Source organism: Hevea brasiliensis, chromosome 10 (genome assembly GCF_030052815.1).
Source record: "Hevea brasiliensis isolate MT/VB/25A 57/8 chromosome 10, ASM3005281v1, whole genome shotgun sequence".
Lineage (NCBI taxonomy): Eukaryota > Viridiplantae > Streptophyta > Magnoliopsida > Malpighiales > Euphorbiaceae > Hevea > Hevea brasiliensis.
Window position 1 is genome coordinate 42304824 of NC_079502.1, and position 6547 is coordinate 42311370.

The following is a 6547-nucleotide window of genomic DNA, read 5'->3' on the forward strand; positions in this document are numbered from 1 at the left end:
CTTTCATGAAGAACACAAATCCAAATTCTGACCATAACCTAGTCAAATTACCAACCAATCTTAGGTTACCAAATCTAGCAGAACAATTTTGCTCAGAATTTTGGATTGTATCCAATCCGGCCAGTTATGGTGTTTAGGCTATAACTTGAGTTACAAAACTCCAAATGAAGTGATTCAAAAAAGGAAATGTAACTAGACACAAAAAGGAACAACTTTCATGGAGACAATTTTGCCAAATTCCTACTGTACAAATGACCAATGAAATAGTAAATATGAGGCTTGAAATCTAAAAATTTTGAACAACTAACACTAAGCTTAGAAATGGTATTAGCAACCAATACCAACAACTTTAGAATGCAAAATGTGATATGTTGGGAGTATTAAAACCAATGTACCTATTGCCTATGCAAAAGTCAATATTTTAGTTGACTAATGAAATGAATAGTAACACCTAAGCTTAAATTTCAAGAATTGTACAATTTAAAAGTGTAACATGCCCTAGTACACCTAGCAAGATTGGTTTGGATAAGTTAGCATGCCAATAGTGTTCAGTTAGCAGTACTGCACATGGCAATATGCCATTCTGTGATTTTATGGCTTTTAGCCATTCTGACATTTTGTTGAGACTTAGCCTTGTGCCTAATATTATTATAGCTTATTAGCTGTTCTGTTGCACACCGGGAGATAGATATTTAACCAATGGTGTAACAGCTTGAGGTACTTGATACCCAGTGCCAATTTACCCATTTATCCAATCCAGTCGTCCAGTATAGGTTACTTGGGCAACCAAAAATGAAAGTGGATAAATTTAATGAAATTATGAATATAACAAGTACATAATAAATAAGATTACCAATAATGATCAAAAAATGATCTGCATAAGACATCAGAACATGCACTGCATATTTATTTTCTATTATTTCTTTTTATTCTATTATTGGCACCACTAAGCATTATTGCTTAGCGCATTGCTTTTTGCCATGCATAGGTTCTGGAGAGATCGATAGAGAGCCCAATAGACCACAGACTGGGTGAGATCATCTGCAGCTTTGCATTGTGTTCGTGTCACCTCACCGTCTTCAGTGCATTAGTAGGACACTAGGTTTCATTTTGGTATATTGTAATTAACTTTTATTTTCTCATGTGTAATTAAGACTTATATAATGTATTTTGAGTATTGATGTAAATAATGGAAACTGTGTTTATGAATGAAAAAGTGAATATTTATTTATGACTTTTATATGAATATCATATGAAATGAATGATTGAGAAATGGGAGTATATTTGAGAAATATTGAGATTTTGTTGATGAAATGGAGTTTGGGATTGATAGAAATTTTGGAAGTGTTTTTCACAGGTTCCGAAGAACTGTTTTATCTATTTTTAGCCGGCACTCTGCCGAATTTTCTATAAAATTTACGGAACCTCAAATAAATTATAATTTCAATAAATGACTTAAATGAAATATATTGTACTTCATAACTATGATAAAAAAAATAGATTAAGGAAGAATAAAAATGATTGAGATAAAATAGGGTGTTCCGGTACACTGTGTAACATATCTTACTCGGCTATACTGTAAACGGGTAAGGGGTGTCAAATTTAGTAGTATCAGAGCACGGTTTAGGCGTTTCTGGGCCTAGATCGAGTCCATATCATGCATTGCATTTGTAAGAGTCAACGTGACACTAATGCAGATCTGTTTGTCTTTGTTATTTTGAATAGGATATGGACCCTATAGTACAGAGGGTAGTTGAGAAGGAAGTGGAGAGTCATGCTCCACCTGCAGCAGCTGAGACTGGGGGTAGGGGAGAACCTTCTCCGCCAGCTCCAGCAGAGCCTGCTCAGCCTCCACAGGCCATGTTTTAGCGAATGGTTGAGTTCTTCAGACAAATGGCTGGGGTAATGCCACCACCACCACCACCTCCACAGCAAAAATCACACCTAGAAAGACTAAGAAAATTTGGAGCAGTGGACTTCTTTGGTAAGAGAGAAGATGATTCTGTTGCAGCCGAAAATTGATTGAACAGAACAGGAAGAGTTTTAAAATAACTCCACTGCACTCCAGAGCAAAATCTAGAAGTTGTTGTATCTCTGTTGCAAGATGATGCCTACCAATGGTGGGATACAGTGTCTAGTGAAGTGCAGCCAGAACTAATAACCTGGGACTTCTTCCTCTCAGAATTCAAAAATAAGTATGTAGGTAGTGTATACCTGGAAGAGAGACGAAGAGAGTTCATTAACCTGAGGCAGAGACAGTTGACAGTGGCAGAGTATGAAAAGAAATTTATCAGACTGAGCTGCTACGGAAGGGAGATAGTCCCTAATAAAGCCGAAAGGTGTAAGAGATTTGAAGAGAGATTAAATGACAACATAAAAATCATGATTGCTGCCTTGAGAATCACAGACTTCACCAAGTTAGTGGAAGCTGCAATAAAAATTGAAAAGGTTAGAATAAATGAGCAAACTAGAAGGGAGAGACAGCAGAAGAGGGGCCCGGGTTAGTCTAGCTCATCTCCTGCACCAGGAAAGAAGTTCAAAGGTCCATCTGCACAGAGTTCATGTCAACCACAAGGTCAGGGTTAGTCCCAGGGGCCTAGGCCACAGTTCACCCCTAGGAGAGGTCAGTCCACACCATCAGTGGGCAGCTCTCCAGGGATGGGGTTCAGGGAACTAGCCCCAGCATCTTCTGCATGTCCGCATTGCCTGAAGTGGCATAAGGGGGAGTGTTAGAGAGTAATGGGTACTTGCTTAAGGTGTGGGTCAACAGAGCATCAATTAAGGAACTGTCCACGCAGAACTGCTACAGCTGCTCCAACACAAGTAGACAGATCTGCTTTTGCACCACAAAGGGGTAGGAAATCTGGTAAATCTGAGGCAGTGGGACCATCACAGAGACCTACATCTGAGCCAGTAGAGAGGCCTGATGGCAGAGCACCTGCCAGAGCCTATGCTATAAAAGCTCAGGAGGAGCAAGATGCCCCGGACATCATCAGGGGTACGTTCTCCCTCTACAATACATCTGTGCATGCATTGGTGGATCCAGGATCCACTCATTCATACATCTGCATCAACCTACCCGTAGAAAGGGGGATATTAGTAGGGGAGAGTGACCAAGACATCCTGGTCACTAATCCATTGGGCCACAGTGTAGTGGTGAACAAGGTGTACAAAGGTTGCCTGTTAAGGATTCAGGGGTATAAATTCTTGGTAGACCTGATTGAGTTGCCTTTCCATGAGTTTGATGTGATTTTGGGAATCAACTGGTTGTCACGTCATCAAGCAATGGTTGATTGTAAATTAAAGAGAATTTCCTTGAAGACTCTTGAGGGTAATGAGATTACAGTTGTGGGGGAAAGGATAGATTTCTTATCCAATGTCATCTCAGCCACAGTTGCAAGAAAACTGATGAGAAAAGGTTGTGAAGCCTACCTAGCACAGGTGGTGGATACTAGGCAGGCTAAGCTAAATCTGTGTGACATACCCACAGTAAGAGACTTCCCAGATGTGTTCCCTGAAGAATTGCCTGGCTTGCCACCAGAAAGGGAAGTCGAGTTTGCTATTGAGATACTGTCGGGTACAACACCAATCTCTATTGCTCCTTATAGGATGGCACCCACAGAATTGAAGGAATTGAAAATCCAGTTACAAGAGTTACTGGATAAGGGGTTTATACGCCCCAGTGTATCACCATGGGGAGCTCCAGTGCTGTTTGTGAAAAAGAAGGATGAGACTTTGAGGTTGTGCATCAATTACCAGCAGTTGAATAAAGTGACTGTGAAAAACAAATACTCGTTGCCTAGAATTGATAATTTGTTTGATCAATTAAAGGGAGCAGGATTATTTTCTAAAATTAATCTCAGATCAGGGTATCATCAGTTGAGGGTGAAGGATGCAGATGTGCCAAAGACTACATTCAGGACTCGGTATGGGCATTATGAGTTCCTGGTGATGCCCTTTGGCCTAACAAATGCACCAGCAGCATTTATGGACCTTATGAACCATATCTTCCATCCACACCTAGATCGGTTCGTAGTGGTCTTTATTGATGATATTTTGGTGTATTCCAAGACCAGGGAAGAACATGATGAACATTTGAGAGTTGTTTTGCAAACCCTGAGAGAAAAGAAGCTGTATGCTAAGTTATCCAAGTGTGACTTTTAGTTAAATAAGATCTCCTTCCTTAGACACATAATGTCAGCTGATGGGATTAGGGTGGATCCCAAGAAAATAGAAGCAGTGATGGAATGGAAGCCTCCCAGAAATACAACTGAGGTCAGAAGCTTCTTGGGGCTAGCTGGGTATTATAGAAGATTTGTGAAGGGATTTTCTTTAATAGCTGCTCCAATGACCAAGTTGTTACACAAGAATGTAGATTTGACTGGAATGATAAGTGTTAGACTAGTTTTGAGAAGTTGAAGGCTATGTTGACAGAGGCACTAGTGTTAACACAGTCAGTGTCGGGAAAAGACTTTGTGGTCTACAGTGATGCCTCTCATAATGGGTTAGGGTATGTATTGATGCAAGAGGGGAAGGTGGTCGCTTATGCTTCTAGGCAGCTAAGGCCACATGAAAAGATTTACCCTACCCATGATCTAGAACTTGTAACAATTATCTTTGCACTGAAGATATGGAGGCACTACTTGTATGGTGAAAAGTGCTACATTTACACATACCACAAAAGTCTGAAATACTTGTCAACCCAGAAGGAGCTCAACCTTAGACAGAGGTGATGGATTGAGTTCCTGAAGGACTATGATTGTGTAATTGACTATCATCCTAGGAAGAAAAATGTAGTTACTGATGCTTTGAGCAGGAAATCTATCACAGCTTTGAGATCATTGAATGCCGGTCTATCTTTGGCTCGAGATGGAGCTATTTTGGTTGAGTTGCAAGTGAGGCCAAACCTGCTACAGCATATTTTAGATGGGGCAGAAGGTAGATGAGAAGCTAAAGGCTATTATGAGCAAAATCCTAGAAGGGAAAGAAACTAATTATGAAGTGAAAATAAATGGATGTCTGTACTACAAAGGAAGAGTATGTGTACCAGATGATGGGGAATTGAAAGCCAGTATTCTGAAAGAGGCACATACCAGTGTTTATGCTATGCACCCAGGAAGTACAAAAATGTACCATGATTTGAAGCTTCAGTATTGGTGGCTTGGTATGAAGAAGGATATAGCTGACTATGTGACTAAATGCTTGACATGTCAGCAAGTCAAGGCAGAACATCAAGTTCCATCGGGTTTGCTACAGCCCATACGCATACCTGAATGGAAAGGGGATTGGGTTTTCATAGATTTTGTAAGTGGTCTACCTCTCACCTAGAAGAAGCATGATGCAGTATGGGTGATAGTAGATAGATTGACAAATTCAGCACACTTTCTGCCAATTAAGACTCACTGGAAAAGTTAGCAGAATTATATATTAGTGAGATAGTTAGACTGCATGGAATTTCACTTTCCATCATATTTGATTGAGACCCAAGGTTTACACTGAGATTTTGGAAGAAATTGCATGAATCCTTGGGTACACAACTCCACTTTAGCACAGCCTTCCATCTTCAGACGGATGGACAATAAGAAAGAGTAATCCAGGTAAACAATTGAAACCAATTGAATTAATACAAATATTGAATTGAAATGATAATAATAACATGAAATATATGTCAGGTCCTTGAGGATATGCTGAGGAGTTGTGTCATTGAGTTTGAGGGAAGTTGGGATAGATACCTCCCACTGGCAGAATTTGCATACAACAATAGCTACCAAGCTAGCATCCAAATGGCCTCGTATGAAGCACTGTATGGGAGAAAATGTAGAACTCCAATGTGCTGGATTGAATTGGGCGAATATAAACTAGTAGGGCCAGACCTGGTGAAACAGACCGAGGAAAAGGTAAAACTAATCAAAGCCAATCTGAAGGTTGCCTCAGACAGATAGAAATCCGATGCCGACCTGAAGAGAAAAGAAATAGAATATGCGGTTGGCGACAAAGTGTTCCTCAAGGTATCACCGTGGAAGAAGGTACTGAGGTTTGGAAGAAAAGGTAAGTTAAGCCCTAGGTTCATTGGCCCATATGAAGTCATTGAACGTGTGGGTCCAATGGCCTACAGGCTAGCTTTACCACCAAAGCTGAACAAGATCCACAATGTGTTCCACGTATCTATGTTAAGAAGATACCGCTCAGATCCTTCACATGTCATCTCCATGGATGAAATTGAAGTACAACTGGATTTGACATATGAAGAAGAACCCATACTGATCTTGGCTCAAGAAGTGAAAGAGTTGAGGAATAAGCAGATTCCACTGGTGAAAGTGCTTTGGAGGCACCACAACACTAAGGAGGCAACTTGGGAAAGTGAATAGACGATGAGGCAACAGTTCCCTCAACTGTTTGCATCAGGTAAATTTCGAGGGTGAAATTTAAATTAGAGGGGAAGAGTTATAACACCCTCCCTGTAGCAATTCCGTACATTCTATTGTTCTGGTGACCGATGTCAGTCCGGAAAGCTAGAACGTCTAGAAAAATATTTAAACTAAAGTGA